This window comes from Ambystoma mexicanum, unplaced genomic scaffold (assembly GCF_040938575.1).
Source record: "Ambystoma mexicanum isolate Mex_15411 unplaced genomic scaffold, UKY_AmexF1_1 Mex_scaf49, whole genome shotgun sequence".
NCBI lineage: Eukaryota > Metazoa > Chordata > Amphibia > Caudata > Ambystomatidae > Ambystoma > Ambystoma mexicanum.
This window is the reverse complement of record NW_027182465.1, coordinates 691,632-711,729: the sequence shown is the minus strand read 5'-3', so window position 1 is coordinate 711,729 and position 20,098 is coordinate 691,632. Positions and strand designations below refer to the sequence as shown.

Sequence of the window (20,098 nt, the reverse complement as noted above, 5' to 3'; positions counted from 1 at the left end):
ACACCCCTCTTCCACCTACTTGTGGCTTGAAGAGGAGTATAACACAGCTTGCGCCAAATTCTGGATGCATTTCTGGGGCACTGGCTTCACTTTAGACTTGCCAACTCATACCCACACCTTTCCCTATTTTGGGCGGTTTTACCGCCTCGGTTACCGCCGGACTCGTAATGAGGCCCAATGATTTGATAAGTGTATGCAATGACATAATGCTTTGATACACACATTTTCTTCTGTAACAAGAATCATTCATTGATTTTGACATACTCCTATGAGAATTGTTTTTAGATATGTGTTTTTGTTATTAGCACTTGTGCAATTGAATGTTTTTAGTGATTTAATAATTTTTTTGCATTGTTTACATTTAATAAAATACTGTTGATTTTTATGAAAGGTTGCTACTAATTGCCACTTCCGTAAGTACAACTTGTTACCTATAGCTCTCTTATTTATAATGATTGCTTATCCATCCCGGACCTAGATAGAGTATACACTCCAAACGTATGTTCGTATAGTGTTAACCGGGATTCCTTTGATATTGAGAGTATGTCATCACTGATGTCATCAATGGCATTTGTGATGTCATGTTTGATGCCATGAGTGTGAGTCGTAGCAGTGCACACTGGTGGCGCGAGTTATGGTTGCTTAGCTTACCATAACTGGCGAATTTCAGGGGTTTTTCGGTTTTACCTGTAACCATAACGTCCCTGTAACAACGGATGTCCATTGAATTGCATAGGTTTTTACTAGTGCAACGTAACCATAACGTTCCTTTAGCAACGTTTTTTGCCAGTGAATTTCATTGGTTTTTAGCAGGATACCCTTAGTTTGTAAAGAAGAACTGTGCAACATAGCGAAACTGCTGGCAGCATGTTAATGCACTCAGCAGTCGCAGACTATGCGTCTCTTTGCGTACATCGGCTGGCATCCATCCTGCTGAGGAAGGCAGTTGCTCTCTTACATGGTGGTACCAATCACCAAACGCAAAAAATATATACAAAGAGCACCATGTCGAAGAATGGCAAGGGAACATAGAGTAGGTTTGCAAATTGTTTACTTAAAAAACAAACGGGAGAAAGCCATAGGGAGGGCACCATAAGGGAATGCATGAACAACAGAAGTAACGTCTACCTTCACCAATCATACTGCACTGCTACTGTACATGGGAACAAAGAACTAATGGCCAGAGTAACGACTGGCAAGTGCTAAGAGCAGAACGTCACTACAATGTACTAAGGAAACAACTTTCTGTAATGATTGCACAGGTGCTGCAGTATGCAATAGTACATCAGTATAACGTGTCATTTTGTAACGCAGCAATGCCAAGCACCTTAGCGTGGCAGGAAAGAAATGTCCCTCATGACGGAATGACTTTGTATAGTAACCCCATTGGTATGCACAGTAGTGTGAGCCGTAAATTATGTACAATATATTTCTGCATGTACCGCAAACACATTCTGTTTTCAGTAAGAAAATATATTGGAAAGGAAAGCAAGGCAGCGCAAGCCGCAACCCTTCCACAACAGCATGTGCGCATAGCAAAGGAAAGGAACTCTGTGAATACCAAAATGGACAGTCTGGAAGTCAAAGTGTAGAAATTGGGGAACAATTGTGCCGCCTTAAAGGTTGCGTGCCAGGATATGTTTTGGACAAAATGGCACACGTGCACGTGTAGTCCTTTTCCATGTCGGAGGCCGCCATCCCCTCAAAGATCGTGTCATGGGAGACGTTACAGTGACACAGCAATCTCTTGCTTCCCTAACAACCAAGTTCTGCAAATCTGCATTTCCCCACAGTAAGTATCCACTTGTGCTACCCCTTCCCTTGCCTAATGGCTTGTAGGAATGTGCACAAGTGAACGTTAATAATGAAAATGTTGCTAAGTGTTTGGGAGTTGTGCTTTTTTTCCTGAAATAACATTCTCACTCAGCGGCACACAGTCCTCGTTGCAATGCTCACAATTAAGAAAAAGGTAGGTGTCCTTTGGACTATCCACAATGGCAAGGAAGGGAACCGTACAACGCCAGCAGGCTCTGCATGTCTGCATGTTTTCCACCACCTGTCAATGCATGTGGGAGCGGACGTTTGTGTGTACTGCAAGTACAATCATGTGTATCTGTTCCTCTGTGTCCTGGCGACATCACCACTGTGCAGCATATGCAAAGGAACGTTAATTTGCTTGTGGCGCCACCCACGTCCTACAGACAGCTATGCAGATAAACATCCCACCTGCTGTACCCTATAAATAGGCAGCGTCACCCAAAATGGTCGGCGCACGTGTGGCGCACTAGTAATCTTTAGAAAATTGGCAACGGTGTGCATAGTATACCCATGCGCACAACGCAGTCCGCCCAAAACGCGTCCAGCAGATAGTCGTCCCAAAGCATACATGCCAACATTCTGTGACCAACAATCTATAAGAATCTGAACGTTTCAAAAATAGTAATTAGCATAATGATGACATCATGGAAAATGATGTCACATCAACTTCACCCGATGAAATGACAGGCCATGACATCACAGGACATTATGTTGCATGAACCTTTACCTTATGGCATCACAGGAAATGACCTCAGTTGCCATATGGCCATGAAGAGATCACAGGAGCGGACTGCCTGGTATGTTGGACCCCATATACTCTGACGCATAATGATGACAAAATGTAGGAAATGAGTAACCTGTGCATAATGTGACCAGCTTCTTCCTCACCAACATACATTTTCCTCTTCAAACATACCAATAACAATAATGTAAATCACCATTCACTTTGGATTTTTAGAACTGCATAAAACCTGGTTAACAATTTATTAGATCACGAAACTTGTACTTCTTTAGGAATAAAACATGTTAATAGTTCTTAAAACAAACAACATGTCTGTAGGTGAAGACGAGCAAATAAATAAAGTGATAATACTATGCTCAGGTAAATGCAATAACTGTTTAAATAGCAAATTGTACCTTCACTTCAAACAGATTTTATTTTGTAGAGGCCTAACAAAACCTACATTTTTTACAAAAGACAAGTGTAAGTGGTGTTAGAAAACCTAATGTTATATTTAAATAAATAAGCATCAGAAAATTGGGCCAAAATATGATGAAACATATAATACAGGGCGGGAAATTCAGGGGAGCTGGGAGCTATTTAGTTCCTGCTTGTAGCATAGACGAGCCTGGCTAGCTTGACACCCAACAGTCGCCAGGAGCTACATTTGACTCCCAGACCAGGTAGTGCCACACAAGCACACCTATGTGAATTTGGGACAATCTATAAATAAACATTATGACATGTATATGCCATTTAAAGCATAAGGGGCCATAAATAATAGATAAACTGATATGTTTCCATCTTTTGTGGAAGCTACATCTGCAGAACGATCTTCACTAGATCCTTGTTGGCCAGTGTTAGCTCCTGGTCACTGGTCAATGCTGGATACCCAGGAGCTGCTTTTAGCTCCTGCTTCTCCAGTGATAGCTCCTGGTCACTGGTCGATGCTGGATACCCAGGAGCTGCTTTTAGCTCCTGCTTCTCCAGTGTTAGCTCCTGGTCACTGGTCAATGCTGGATACCCAGGAGCTGCTTTTAGCTCCTGCTTCTCCAGTGTTAGCTCCTGGTCACTGGTCAATGCTGGATACCCAGGAGCTGCTTTTAGCTCCTGCTTCTCCAATGTTAATTTCGAGGCCTGTAATAACTATTGAGTATTAGAGTAGAGCCCATAGTGTCCGTACTAAGTGGAAACATGTTCGCATCTCTGAATGCGAGGAGGGGGTAGGAACAAGAACACAAAGCAGAGGCATCAAACAGTGACAATTGAGTACAGGGTACACCCTGTGAAAGGTGCAGTAGAGGTCAACATAATATAGCACTCCGTTTCCTACACAGTCAGTGTGACCTCACAAGAAATATATACACTGTTGGGGGTCTGTGAAAGGTGCATTAGCGACTTCAATACCATATCACTCAGTTTCCTACACAGTCTGTCAGACCACACACGATACAGAAACACTGCGGGGGCCCTGTGAATGGTCTTCACCAGTGTGTCACAAAGGCATGTGACGGGCCTTGGGTAGGCTGGGGTAAAAGAGAATCTCTTGAAACCATTTATGGCAGAAATTGGGTATATTTCACTTTTGGCAATGTTCAAATGCCAACTTACACAGTGGTTTGGCCAGAAGTCATTTGTAAGGTCTAGCCACCGGGTCTTTTATTGCAATTCTTGCACTTATACTCTGATTACTTAGTGTCAATCATCATTACTCATAGTCCAACTCTTCCTCGTCACAATACTTATTTAAAGCGATCTGCCTTCCCGTAGGACCCTTACCCTTATTTGTTTTTTTCAGAGCTCTAGCCCCTTGCAGTCCGGGATAAAAAGCACCTGACATGTCCAAGAATCTGCCTGTCTATACCAAAGTAAAAGTGCTAATGCTTGCAGCTATGTCGCTGACTGAGCCAAATCCAACCAATATTCACCCCTACTCAGCCACTGGTGTTTGCCTCCCTGAGCACTGAGATTGGTAGGAGGAGGTCTTTGCTTGCAGCTCACAGCCAGTGCCGGTGTTGTCATTTAGTGAGGATCCTGCTGCAAGGACCTCTGGGAGCTGTAGTCATCAGGTTTGCAGGGAACCCGCTCACACCCAGACCCACAGTGTGGGGGTGTATCCCACAGTGTGGCACTCAAACGCAGGGCATGTCGCCCTGGTGTATTGGACTCTGAAGCTTCCACCCTTGTCCTTAGAGGTGCTGCCCCAGGTCGGGTCTCCGCTGAGTGCACCCCCTTCCCTTGTTACCACTAACCTGCACACCTCCTAGTCCACATCCAGTCCTGTAAATATTTATTTCTAATTGGGGACATGTCTAATATCTTTTAAGTGTAGTATGAATTACACAAAGCCTGGCTCATGTAAAATAAAAAAAGTATCAGCATTCCCAATCTAAAGCCAAACATGGAGGGGGAGCAAGGGTTGTGGCGATGTCCCCCCCCCCCCGCTTTCATGACATATGAAGTAGGGTACATTAAAGAAATAAATGAAAGCACCCTGCGGCACCAGCTCAGACCCAGGTTAGTGCGAGGGAACTGACGCTGCAGCGGTCCAGGAGAGTCAGCGGCACACTTCTGTGTGCCTCGCTCAAAAAGGTAACTGATGGGGAAAGCTGGATGGTGAAAAGTGATCTGTATGATCTCACAATTTCCCGATGTGCAGTAATCATGTAGATCCCCTTCCAACACTACCCAGAAGATGAATGTCGGAAGGGTAAGTGGACGTGGATCATCTGGACTGGAGAAGAGTATGTCTTGTTCCTCACGCACATAGCGCAGGAAGAGGGCGTGTGGAAGGCAACTGCACAATACAACACCTGCGAGGCTGAGGAGGAGCAATCCATATCTAGGCTTCCCAGAGTCGTCCTCCCACCAATCAGTTGCTCAGGCCTCCTGCAGGTTCAGGCCTACCATGGTGGTATGGTGGTACGGTCCGCTGGGCATCCCTCCTAGGAAAGGGCAGTATTGACAATGGTAGCCAGGATCTAGAGTACAGAGAGGTGGGCATGGATAAAGGCAGCAAGGTGTGGTTTATTAGACCAAGCACTGGCAGGCAAAGTCATTCACAGTATCACAGCAGCCTGATGCGAGTTAATGATGCAGGGAGGCAAAATGTCAGGGCCATCCCTGGCTAGAATTACATTGCTAACTTGCGGGAGAATATTCAGCCGTAGGATCCTGACAGCACTGCTGAAAGCATGTCACCAACTTGTGGAACAATGCAAGGATCTGGGGAAACATGTGCATTACATTTTTGGTAGAGGAAGATAATGGCAAAGATATAAGTGCCTCTTGAATGAACCAATGGACTTGGCACTGTTGGGATGGGTACTGGGTCAAGGACCGGAATCTGGCTCATTCTACTTCCTAGTGAGGAACCTCATTGATGGAGTTCTTAATTCGTTTTCACTCAGCGAGTTCAGAAGCACACATGTAGAGACAAGGTTGGAGGGTGTTGAGGTACAGCAGGGATTCTTTGTTGCAATCGCTCATTATAGTACAATGTGGCCAGATAAATCACCGAAATTGGATTCATAGGGGACTTGAGATTGATACGTGCCACACAGGGATATGGTTAGGCTGAGATTGTTCAATATTGTTGGCCTTGACATCCTAAAAAAGGTGCTGCTTCTGTTATGTTAACAATATTTATAAGGTGCACAGTCACCAGGAGGCATCATGACGCGAAGAGGAACAGACCGGAGCCACAGGAAGGCCTGGAATAGCCACTTTTTAAGAAGACCGCGAAAGTGGAGTGTGCTTAAGCACAGACAGCTTAGGTTGTGGCTGCACAGAAGACACACCTGAGAACAGATGGGGGGCTTCTAGGGATTATACACTCAGAACATGGAGCACTCACAAACAATGATTGTATTGGCTCACATCAACCTAGTGTTTGTCCTCCATACTGGAACGCTCAAAGGTTCTCGCATATACTGTTGTGATAGTTACCTAAACTAGACGCACAATAAATATACTAAGGTAGGACTGGCAGGTGGCCGGTTGGTGTCTCGCGCATCCTGGTGTGACTAACTATGCATACTTTTCACACGTACATAAGCCTTATTCCACGGTCGATGCCAGATGGGTTGCAACAGATGCTGGCAGTGGGATTCTCACCTGTTCAGATAACGAATCTGGGGGATTATGTTGCATAGGTTCCCCTGGAGTAGGGTGAGTAGAATCTCCACCGTAAATCAACAGGAATCATGTCTGCAATCACTAAATGGTTGCAATCAATTTGTGGATATTGGCAGTGATCGGGCAACATCCCCATTGGTTACTAGGGACGGGATGAAAGCAGTTCTTGGGTGCAGCACAGAGGGTGCATGGGCATGCTGAGATTCAACCTAGGGGGCAATTACCAGAATCCACAAAAAAGGGTCTAGCTCGGTTTATGGGAGTTTGATAAGTAACCAACCCATTTACACCCACTCCCTAACAATAAAACAGGGTATGTACCCCCTTGTGAAATCTACACAGTGGTATTTTGAACAGAGAAACAGAAGAGGGACCCATCTGGCAGATTAAAGTCTGTACCTAGCAATGAGGCATTTGTATAAATAATTAGGAAGGGGCAACTGGGGTGTTTTGGGGAGTTCGGGGAGTCTCTCATACAGTTTACCTCATTGCCAGAAATGTCATTCTATTGGTCTCTGAAACACGCTTGTTCTTTCTGTCACTCCTGGGGGAGAGGGATGGGTTTGGAGTTTATCTAGGTTTAAAGTCCATGTTTGAATGTAGTGCCAGCGTGGCCTCTGCCATTCTCACTGTGGGAAGAGTTTTGTACTTTTCCTTTAATTCACAATGCATTCTTTATTTCCTCAATTGTGTTGTTGGTTATATTATTCAAGTTTGGGCCAATACACATTTGACCAAATGTAATGGAGTCATCAGTGATTACATAATAGACTGGTCGGACATATGGCCGATTGGTGACAAGCTGCTGCTGCTATTGTCAAATACCTGCCTTTATCATTTGTATATGGAAATTGGGAGATTCCATGTACTCATTTCTGAACAAATAAAATGATAGAACATGTATACATGTTCCTGATGATTAAACTATCCATTTAAAAGGTTTATTCATCGAGCTGTATTTTGTTTCCTAATGTTTTGGATGCTAAAATGGTCTAAATAAAAATAAATCCCACTATTCCTGCTGCATGTTACTTCTGTCCCATTAAATGCTCTCATTAGAGCACCACTACTCTGACACCTATTAGGGTGCCTTTCCCCAATAGATGGCACTTCAAAGTCGTGTAAGTTACTCTGTGAGATCATATCACTGCTACCGAGTAGAGTCGTCTTATTACATGTGATGCCTGCGATTGTGAACGTGTTGAAACTAATAATATGCATCTCATTTTATGTTAATAGGTGACTGATGCCCCAGAAATGCAGCAACAGTGATTTTTGGATTCTCTGGACTAACGCAATGAAAAGCTTCATTGTTAGAATATGCAATTTCCAAGCATCTTAGAAGAGTGCAAGTTTGGGGTCCAGTTGTCTTTTCAGAGTATTCAGGAACTCAGATTGAGAAGCCTGTTGGATGCATGAACATGATGGCTTCCGTCCATGCAACCCCTTCCTGGTAACATCCAGTAACAAAGCTTGTTCAGTCTGTTAATCCTGGGGAGAGGGATATCTAGCATGAAAATGACAATGTGTTCTGTGCAGTAAGAAAATCACTTCTCATTTGTGCTCTGAATTAGGGAAACGGTTCAGTGAAAAGGGTCCTCACCTGACAAAACAAATTGGCAATAAACTTTATACATGCACAGAATGTCGGAGCAATTGCCATCTTAAGAACATACTTATTGCCCTCATGAAGACATGGGTGAAAAACCTTATCAGTGCACTGAATTTGAGACTAGCCTCCATTTGCATGATACACTTAACTGCCACAAACAAATGCATAACGGTGAGAAACCACATGTCTGCAGTGAATGTGGGAAAGGGTTTGCTCTGAAGGTACATCTGATTAGCCACCAGAGAACACATACAGGCGGGAAACCTCATGAGTGCAGTGAGTGTGGCAAAGGGTTTATGTGGAAGCAAGACCTTATTAACCACCAGAGAACACATACAGGTGAGAAACCTTATGGGTGCATTGCATGTGGGAAAGGGTTTGCTCAGAAGGGATCTCTTATTCGCCATCAGAGAACACATACAGGTGAGAAACCTCTCGAGTGCAGTGAATGTGGGAAAGGGTTTGCTCAGAAGGATTATCTGATTAGCCACCAGATAACACATACAGGCGAGAAATCTTATGAGTGCATTGAATGTGGGAAAAGGTTTGCTAGAAAGAGAGAGCGTACTTTCCACCAGAGAAGAACGCATACCGGTGAGAAACCTTATGAGTGCACTGAATGTGGGAAAGGGTTTGTTACAAAGAGACACCTTACGATCCACCAGAGAACACATACAGGTGAGAAACATTATGAGTGCACTGAATGTGATAAAGGGTTTGCTCAGAAGGAACAGCTTACACTCCACCAGAGAACACATACAGGTGAAAAACCACATGAGTGCAGTGAATGTGGCAAAGGTTTTGCTAAGAAGGAATCTCTTATTAGACACCAGAGAACACATACAGGCGAGAAACCTTATGAGTGCACTGAATGTGGGAAAGGTTTTGCTCTGAAGCAACGCCTTATTATCCACCAGAGAACACATACAGGTGTGAAACCTTATGGGTGCATTGAATGTGGGAAAGGATTTGTTACAAAGAGAGAGCTTACTATCCACCAGAGAACACATACAGGTGAGAAACCACATGAGTGCAGTGAATGTGGGAAAGGGTTTGCTCGGAAGCAATGCCTTATTAATCACCAGAGAACACATACAGGTGAGAAACCTTATGAGTGCACTGAATGTGGGAAAGGACTTGTTACAAAAAGACACCTTACTATCCACCAGAGAACACATACAGGTGAGAAACCACATGAGTGCGGTGAATGTGGGAAAGGGTTTGCTCAGAAGGAACAGCTTATTCGCCACCAGAGAACACATACAGGTGAGAAACCTTATGAGTGCACTGAATGTGGGAAAGGTTTTGCTCGGAAGCAATGCCTTATTATCCACCAGGGAACACATACAGGTAATAAGCCTTATGGGTGCATTGAATGTGGGAAAGGGTTTGTTACAAAGGGTGAGCTTACTAGCCACCAGAGAACACATACAGATGAGAAACCACATGAGTGCAGTGACTGTGGGAAAGGGTTTGCTCAGAAGAGACATCTTATTCGCCACCAGAGAATACATACAGGTGAAAAACCTCTTAAATGCACTGAATGAGGGAAATGTTTCAGTCAGAACAGTTCCCTTATTAGGCACCAGACAAAACATGCAGGATGTTGTTATCTGCCATGAGGGAGGACATGTAGGTGGTGAAAACTCTTCTGCAATTGAAGGTGCTTCTGAGAGAAGGTGGTGCTTCTGCAATGCAACTGAGTGTGGCATGGCTGTTGCCTAATACTGTGAAGAACCTGCCTCCACAGTGGTTCTTGGTTTCCTTTGGCACACAAATGATGGCTGATTATGATTGTTGAATCACTGCTGTTTGAAATGCATCCCTTCTGGAATGTTCAGAAGGGAGACTGTACCTTCTGTGCTAAGGTAACCATCCTATGGAACACTTTGCCTAAGGACCTCATGCTAATGAATGGACACCAGCATTTTGGAAAAAGACCCAGTGGTTGAATCAATAACTATAGACCCTCATTGATATATGGGGTGCCCCCTCCCTTCCTATTTTACGGGGAAGCTCCCAACTACTGAAATGGAACCCAGAGGGCATCTTGTCTCTTTCTGTACTGATATTATGCTCTTGCTACATAGATTCTAAAAAAGGATTCAGGCTCAGAGTGTATTTCCCTTCTCCACTCCATTGCACAGCTCTATCAATGTACAACCCTTACAACATACTATACTCAGAGGTTCTGCAACACATCCACGACAGTTCCTGTCACAACTAATGCACATATATAGGGATAGAGAAGGTTTTCACAAAACAGAAAGGCTTCAGGGAGAGAGGCATAATATGCATTACATAAAACTGTTATAAATTACCATTTCACTGTACCAACGTCTTAAAGCCAAGAATGACTAATGTTGTAAAAAAGCATGTATTTATTTACACACACAAAAATCCCTCATACATTCTCTCTAGAATAACACAATATTCCAACTCTACAAGTTCACATAGAATTCAAGCACATTTGCTTGGCTGTTAAGCATCAACTCTCGTCTTCTAAAATCAATTCAATCTACTTGATGTCTTTAGTCAAGGACAATCCAAAACATGTCAAGCATATAAAGCCCTGTCCAACTCCACCTGGGGTTAAAATCGCCTTATCCCTTCTGTTTAAGGAACATCTAAGTCCAAATAGACCTGCTCTATCATTGAAGCAATATATATGAAACGGCATCACATTTCTAAAGGCAAATCACAATGGTTTAACCTTTAAAGTAATAACTTGTAAAGGCTCATCGAAACCATCCTATGGCAAATCACAATATATTCAGCAATACATTTCAATGGGCCTCATTAGGGGTCGGGCGGTCCGGAATTAACAGTGGTGGTAAACCCGCCGCCACTGTTAATTCCGGACCACCCGATCCCGAGTCCTGCAGGCGGGAGGTGATGTTCCCGCCAGGTCTGACCTGGCGGGTTGAACACCTCCCGCCTGCAGGCTGACGAGGAAACACCGGCACGATCACGAGATGCTGCCAGTGTTTCCATGATCCCGATTCCCATTGAGTCCGATAGGACTCAATGGGAATGGGGATTAACACCATTCCACCTCCTTGACTCCCGGGACACCGGGGTCGTAATGCCCCTGGTATTTCCGAGACTCACGGAGGCGGAATGGTAATACGAGTCCGGCGGTAACCAGGTGGTTTTACCGCCGCGGTTACCGCCAGACTTGTAATGAGGCCCAATGTATATCATAATGTTCAATGCATAGCAAAATGGGAGTACATTATTCCATCAAGCAAACCCCATTGCACTACTATGCAAATCATGACTCAAAGGGACAGCTTAAGGCATATGTCCCCTGCTCCCTCTGACAGGATCTCAGCATGGCATTGCCTCAGCAAGTCAGCCAGCCCGCCCCTGTATAGATGCTTCTCAACCTTTAACATTCTGATGTCAGGTGCTATACACCTAATTATTTCCAGATTTGACTATGGCAATTACATTTATTCTGTGCTCCTTGGCATGTGTGACTAACTTCAGGTGGCGCACAAAGTGCTAACCTGCTTCTTTCAGGCATTGACAAATGTGGCCATTTCACTCTTTCATTACGAGCCACACGGGCTACCTGTCACCTCTCACATTGGCTTTAATGTGCTTTGTCTAGCTCATTGCGCTATTTATGGCAAATGCCCCCCCCCAATACCCCATTCTGCAATGGATCCTTCCACCCTTGTCCTCCCTGTGCCTCTACTACTCTAGATGAGGAGGTGATGTAACTCTTTTTTTGTGGGGGTGTTTTTGCTCCCTGTATCTGGAATGGCCTCTGTCTAGGATTGATTGCCACCTCTGGCCATGAGACCTTCAGATGCTTGCTGAAGACCCATCTGTTCTGTTTTGTCTTTCCTTCATTTTGCTGGATTCTCCTGTTTTAATGTCCACCTGCTGTTAGAACCCATAAACCTTTGGCTGAATGTGCCATAGAGCATTATTTTTGTAATTAAAAAAAAGGCAGCTTTTAATACCATCCCTACAATAAGCGGTGTATTAACCATTTACTCCCCAAGAATTTGCAAATACTCCCTTCAAAAAAGTAGCAAAACTCTAAAATTGGAAGCAATGGACAAATAGATGCCAGCCTTCCTGCTTTCTCCCACTCAGGTTCATGAATATATTCAGGCCAGTGATGCCAGCCAGGCAGTACCAGTGGATGGTGGTCTACAGAGATTTCTCCCTGATATGTAGGGAAACTATAAAGTAAACAATTTATATTTTATTGTATATGAATTGCTAGTTGTAAAGAAGTGTGCATTTCAAAGAGTTCAAATTTGTTTTACTTAAATTATGAGAAAAAAATACTTGCCTCTTTTTAATGTTTTTTTTCTGATGGATGTTCCTGCCACGGATTCCTCATCTATGATATCCATATCCTAACGCAGCTGTTCCCTGGAAACATTTCCACTGCTAGGGGTTCTGCACCACTCTGCATCTGTCCGACGCCTCTACGAGTCCCGTGCAAAAATGTTGTCTGGCCAGTATAAGTAGTGGTGCCGTGCCCCATGACCTCAGTTCCACCCTCTTTCCCTAGAATTCTGGGGCAGGTAGGGAGTGCGATGAAGAATCTATGGCAGGAACATCCATTAGAAGCAACATTACTGAGAGGTAAGTAATTTGTTCTACTAATGGATACCGTCCTGCCACGGATTCCACATCTTTGATGGACTCCCAAAGCAGTATGTAATCTGGAGGAGGGAGGAAAGCAAGGACATCGCCTAAACCATAAAACTCTGAAGGACTTCCCTATCAAAATGGGCATTCTGGCCCACACGGGAATCCAAGCAGTAATGCATAGCGAACGTGTGCAGAGATGCTCACATAGTTGCCAGGAAAATGGCCAGGACAAGGGACCCCATTGCCGGGCAGAGGTGACAGCCCCTCCTCTGGTAGACTGAGCCCTGAGACCCTCATGGCACATCCTTCACACCCAGATCATAGCATTATGTGATGCAGAGAATGATCCACCTGGACAGGGTCTGTTTGGTCACAGCCCTGCGAGCACCAGTGTAACCAACAAAAAGCTGGTCATCCTTCCTAACCTCTCGAATATGAGCGACGTAGAACTTTAGGACCCGTACTGGGTCCAATCGATGAAATCCTTCCTCTGCCTTAGAAGGTTGAGACGGAGGGAAGAACACAGGAAGATGGATCTGAGAGAGATGGAAATCTGACATGACCCACAATCCTGGGTGCCGTGGTCTTCGCCCAGACAGTACAAGAAATCGCGGTACAGATCGAGGGCAGACATCTGCCTATTGCAGTCTGCACATGGCTTAAAATCGGAGGCCTTTGATGGAGTCTGCATGGCGAATCACTTTTAGAAAATGTCGACGAGCACGTTCCCGATAAGCGAGCACAGTGCGCAGAAAAAAAGAACTGAGGTCATGGGGCGCGGCCCTGCTACTTATACTGGCTTTGGACGGACCTGACACAGCTGTCTGGCGCCACCTGGCGGCGGAAATGTTTCTAGAGAACAGCTGCGTTGGAATATGGATATCATAGATGAGGAATACGTGGCAGGAAGGAATCCTTAGAAATGCCTCTACTGGGAATTACATTATTACACTCCATAAAGTAGTTTTACTTTCAACATCAACACATGGGGATTAAAATACCCCTAAGTTTTATTATTTGGAACCCTTCTTAATAATAAAATTTGAGAAAGCTGTATTCTCCCATGGCTAATTAAACTAAGCTTGGCACAAGACATGTGCAAAGACCTGGAGAATGGAATCCATAAAACTGGAATCACAAATATTACTCCAGAAGTATGCTTCCAAGAAATGCATTTATCACCAGGAGTGCCATCCTCGCTGAATGCTGCAGTGTTTCCACTTTGTGTGCATGTTCTACAGCACTCGTTTCCTTTTCTCCTCAGGATTCGCTTGTACTGTATTATACTGTTGACTATCTCTATTGGAGCATTTAGGATTAGTAGATGGTTCCCTAGCCTGGGATCGGGATGTGGAGGTGCAACTACACAAGGCAGGGTGCATGCATACTATTAAAGCACTATCTTATAAATAATTGGTTTGGTGTGAAGGGCCCGGAGAAGATGTCAAGTGTTCCAATAAATTATGTTGACATGTATTTTAGATGAGGGAATTTTTGTGAATAGAGTGAAAAAGGCAAATTGACTAGAAATATTTGCTGTGTTGTGAGACAATAAAACTCATGGGCATTTGGAAATGAAATGGTCCATTTCTTTTTTAAATGAAAGAGTTGTGGGTTTAATGATATCAAAGCTGATCTCTAAATTCCAAGAAGGAACAGTGGACATAAATGTTTACAAAATAAAGCTGGTCTTGGATAAACTGACATGTCTAATGTAAAAGTCTCCCACCGGGATTCATACACTGAATACATTGCTGATGAAATTAATATTGCGCTTCAGCCATTATGTCACTGTGTCAACATTAAATATAAGTTGTTAGCAATAACTTCATTTGTGTGTTAAATCTTTTTTCTTGCTTCACTTTTGTGTAAACTGCTTCCTGGAACAGAGGTGATTCATTTGTTTTAATTAGTGGGGTGACCACCTCTATTCCATTTTTATGTTGGAATAAATGTTATTGTCCACATTTAAACTTTCTTGTCAACATGTCTGTATTTCTTTGAATTTTCCTTGAGGATACACAATTCTGACCACAACAGGAGTAATGAAATATGCATAGGATCCTATTTGATTGAATTCAGTCAATTTATATCAATAAAGAAACTGGGGTGTAACAAGGTTAGAGTATGATTTGGGATGATTCAGGCACGTATGGACAGTGGGCGCTCCGAAAATCCAGAAGAGGATGACGCTGTAACAACTCCCAGGTGTCGGTGCACCCTCTGCCCACCTGTAAAATCACACCACTCCTGAAGGAATGACATAAAGGGTAATAGGTGAGGTGGAAGTAACTGGTGAGAGACATCAACACATGCTGGAACATACCAGAGCAGGGTTCAGTGGCTACTTGTGGCAGATTTACCCATTGTTCTCGGCAATCTGACAGGCAGGCAGGATGTAGATAGCTGCTAATTTAAACATCAACATAAACTGAACCACCCCTACTCTCATTAGCACTTCTGGAAAGAGTGAACAAATAAAGGTTGCAAGGCAGGTAGACCAAAAAACAAATCATATCACATTTTAAGGCTGTACAAAGCAGAAGTGTACTTAATAGTAAAATAATGCCTTATTCCTGAATATCTTTGAAGCTAATCATTAAGGTTTAAAATATAAAAATGCAGAAAGTCGCATGCCTCATTTACGGTAACAGAAAAAAAGAACTAGGGGTTAGTAGGGGATGGCCTTGCTAGAAAGGGTACTTGGCCAAAGGTGAAACATCTAAACATAGGAATGCACCCTTACTAATAGTTCTTCTTTTAAGAAAGTGAACACAGACATGTAGGGTGAACAGATATCTGATTCTATAAATCTGTCAACTAGCTTTAACAAAGTAAAGTTTCCATAATACGGAAATCCTAAGACTAAATCAACCGCAGTTCAGGAGTTTCCACTCATAGAGTATATTTGCTGTGTGTTTCAAAGGCAAGTATTTAAATGGTAATGGCAGTGGTTACTAGGTAAATAAACACTATGGATAGGAAAAAGAAACAGTCAACTCTGAATTAAAAAGGGGAGTATAAATCCTATATTTTTAGCAAACCGTATAGCAAAAAAAAGTCAATGTGATTGCAATCTCAACCAAGGGCATAAAAAAGAGATAAATAAATAAATACATCCACATGGTACATACAGTGAAGAATTCAAAAAGTACAAAGGAATACTGTGAGACAAACATATGTCAAAAGCAGAAACAGTGAGCAGGAGATAAAAGATACAGATGCCTAATAATAGTTCAATAGATATTTAGCATCATGGCTCCCAAAATTGTTTCTGTGCAAAGCAATTAATGCTGCAGGGTCTTTAGGTATAAGATATCTTTTATTCTTGCCAACGTGAAGGTTGATTGTTGGGACAATAGAATGGGTTCCAAGGGGCAGGGATGTATGTGTTCGATTTAGTTCCCTGTCTTCTTCACGTTTCGGCGGTAGTCTATTGAAATAGGTCCGCCTTCATCAGGGCTCCTATTGGGGGACCCTGTGGAGAATATATGGATATCAAGTGAGTGGGATAAGGATGCGGGTGCCTGTATTATTAGGGCATTGATGTACTCATTAAAAAACTCTCAGCACCGGTCGGGAGGCTTACCTGCCGGTGCTTCAAATCCCAAGTGCTCAGGTACAGGCCGCACGGAGATGGATACCAGACAACAGAAGCAGTCATGTAAGTGGCTACTAGGGTGTGTTAATCAAAATCACACATCAGGGTATTTTCTAAAAGAAAACATGAGCAGAGAAGGAGGCTTGTTTGAATAAAGTTCTAAAGCCTTATGTTATGCTGCTGATATATTGATACTGTGTATCAAGTGGTATACAGTTCAAAGGAAGACATTGCAACGAGTTCTATTTGTACCTTGTTTGGATACAATTTCACTGCTTTGATGTAGTCCAATTCCTTTGATGACAGGTATACGTAATGAACCGATGCTGACTGGTAAACGGTTCCTGAGAAGACAAGAAAAAAGGCAAAAGAGTCAAAACCTCGTTTTACAGTGAGGTTGAAAATAGGGTTCAGCAAGGAAAATTGAATTAAAAATGGGCTATGCGCATTGCTTCTAGTAAGGTGTTATGCTTTAAAATATTTACTAAAAGTAAGTTGAATGTTGATAGTTACCACTTTAATGTGTCGAAAAGTTGTTCAAACTAAATTAAAGCTAACTAGGGATTTGACTCCAAATTCGTTGTTGCAGCCAGGGTGACGCCAGTTATTTTGCACTGGTTGTGCACGGGAAATGGCCGCGTGAAATTGCGTGTCAAAGATGAAGAAGCACAGATAGAGCAGACCATTTAAATGTCAGGGAGAGTGGACGCTTGTCTGCGTATGCGGCGGAATTCGCCGGAGGGGGCCGCCTCGCTTACCTTGTGCACGGCATGAAATGCTGCTGCGTGAGTCAGCAGAAAAGTGTGCAGGGTAAAAGCTGGAGGCTCGCCGTCTCGACCGTTCCGCCTGGAATGAAGGGTGTGTACGTGCTGCATCTCCCTGCTGATGTGTCCGTTGCTATGGTGAGCGCGCATGCGCTCTGATAGAGTTTACAGTTGTTGTCATGGCAACCAAGGTGTGGGCCACTCAGAACGGCAGGGAGGCGAATGTCTGTGTTTTCCAGTCTCCATTTTCCACATAGGAAATCTCAAAAGGGCGGCAGGTGGCCGCGATGAGTGCTGGAGACAGAAAGTAAAAGGAGACATTTTTGTGGAAAATGAAGTGCAATTATCCATACTAGCGGAAGGACAGATTAAAGGTGTATGAAAGTATTCGTTTCATATCATTGTGAAAATTGCCGAGCGGGTTTCTCGCCATTTGTTAACTGATCGATGACTTGAATCATTAATCAGGAAAGGGGGTAGAATAGTAGCCAGAACTTCGGGACAGAATCCATACACAAAAGGCCTAATTTACAACAACATGTATTTCAATTCATCATGAGCTTCAGAGAATGACTAATTCACCCAATGTTTTCCTTGCACACTCTGTTCATTTTAAGTCTCTTGACTTTGCGGTGATCTTCAGGTGAGCCAAGAGATCCTTCTGGGCTTTATTTTGTATTTTCCATCTGATGCTCGCAGCGCTCACAGTGCCATTGTTGCCCCTCCCTCCCTGGCATCCATTTCCTGGTTCCTGTTTCCGTCCCTCCTCCCAGCCCGCCCACTTCCCCTGATTGGTGTGATTGCCTGCAGTGCATCGAGTCTACTCTTAGGGAGAATTCTCAAGAATGTGCTAATTTCCCTTGCCTTTTTAGACCCCCAGCAACTTTGCTGGAGTTATAGAATTTTAATATTTACCTGGAAAGAGTGTGAGCCTTTTTTCCCACTCTTTCATGTATTTTGATGTTTGTTTTACTTTTGGGTTCTTTGATATGGAGTTTTAAACAACTCCATAGGCATCATCTTTTTCTTGTGTGTCACACAGCACCTTCAGTGCAGTGACACAGGGATGTCTTTCAGACTTCCCAAGGTTTAAATACCTTCCCTGGGACTGATTACTGTCTCCCAGTGCATCTTTTTAAATTCATAGACCCAGCACACACTCTCTTTCTATAGAGTGCTGGAGCGGTTGTCTAGCATCCCCTGTGTCTAAACACTCATGTAACAGTGAAATGTTACCCTTTCCTCTTGAAATGGCTGGTGGCAGTGGTCTTAGATCAAACTACCATGATTTTTCCCGACCGCGAACACCGGTAGCTAAAAATCGGGTCAGCCATGTTTTTCAATATGGCTCCCATGACCCCTCTGTAAAAACAGACTCTGGTCATCTTTTGTTGCTGTTTCTTTTAGGAAAGCTCCTTCTTGTGTTTAACCTTGCGCACCAAACCAGGTTTGGTCCCTTTGTTCGATGCCCTTTGGTGAAGCCCTCCTCTGGCGCCTGAGGGTCTGGGGTGGACAGGATATGAGGGTGGTGCCTGAAACTCCCTGTCCTTAGTCTCCTAGGAGACCTGAATGCACTCTGGTGTGATTGGCTGGCTGTCTAGCAAGGACAGCCACCCTGCTGGGTTTAGTGACAGCTAGGCTGGAATGAATGGGAGAAAACTGTTTAAAAGCCGAGTCTCCAGGACTGGAAGGCAGAGTCGACCACTGGAACGAAAGAACCGAAGACGAGCTAAAGGAAGACGACTGCTGCAACTCCTGAGCCGTTGGTTTGCCCGGTGAAGCCCTGCTGCAGGTCCGAATTGCCTGAAACTCCATTGACAAAGAAGCCCCTTCAAGGACGACTTCTTCCCTTGAGCTGGTGGGAACAACCAACTCGTAAGCCACCTGGACACCGTCTCCATACTGGTCGAATTTTCATCAGAGTGCTGTTGAAAACCGAATAGCCAGTGAGAAGGATATCAATTTGTGGACTTTAAGGCACTCACATCTTAAAACCGACATTTTGCCAAGCTTGTGGCCTCTTCCCTGTCCAGTGCAGGAACCTCCCGACGTCCTCCTTCTTGTCCCCACGACTGAAGCTCAGGAACAGCGAGATCTGCAGGAACTGCCAGGATCAACTGCCTCAGCTACAGCTTTTCATCATACTTAAGGTACTGTGCAAACGCGGTGTGGAAATCCTTTCTGCCGCGGTGAAAGTTTGTGAAACTTACCCAACTTTGGAGTATTGTTCGCACCTAATCCGACATATAACTCTTTTTCTGGCAAACTACTTCTAAGAACATTGGAAAAGACTTAACCGTTTACTACCAGAACTGTGCTATCCTATCCAAGACACTGAACCATTGACTTTGGCCCAGGCCTATTGAATTGAATTGCCTGTTGTAGTGAACTGAAACTATTTGCCCTGCCTATGAAAGTAATTGTGCTTTCATTCTTTTAACCTTTGTCTTTCTACCCCTTTGAAAGTTACCGAAGTGCCATTTTGCTCCCACTTCAGTGGAGCCTAACTTGTTCAGAAACATATTGGTTGTGTACTGTAGTGTATTATAGTGTGATATTGAGCTGCTTCTTACTAGTGGAATGTTTGCCAACTGACTATGTAAATAAATGTATATTCTTTTACCAAGAAACCTTGAAAAGTGTTTGTTTGAACTACTGTGATTGCAAGTCCTTTGTGTAACATCTTGTACTGCTCACATCCCTCTTGAGATATGGCTGACTGCTCAGCTGCTGCTACCATATAACTGTGTAGTATAGGCTTGTACCAAAGGTGAGATTGTGCTTACACCTGTAGTTTTAATTGTGTGTAGTGTTCCCAAAGGGTA

At 43.7% G+C, this 20,098-nt stretch overlaps 2 pseudogenes; one reads left to right on the top strand and one right to left on the bottom strand.

Moving 5' to 3' along the window:
- LOC138560846 (zinc finger protein 585A pseudogene) overlaps window positions 1–14,881 on the top strand; it is a 241,092-nt pseudogene extending 226,211 nt beyond the window's left edge.
- Window positions 1–20,098, bottom strand: part of LOC138560838 (zinc finger protein 850-like) — a 571,653-nt pseudogene that overhangs the window by 321,672 nt on the left and 229,883 nt on the right.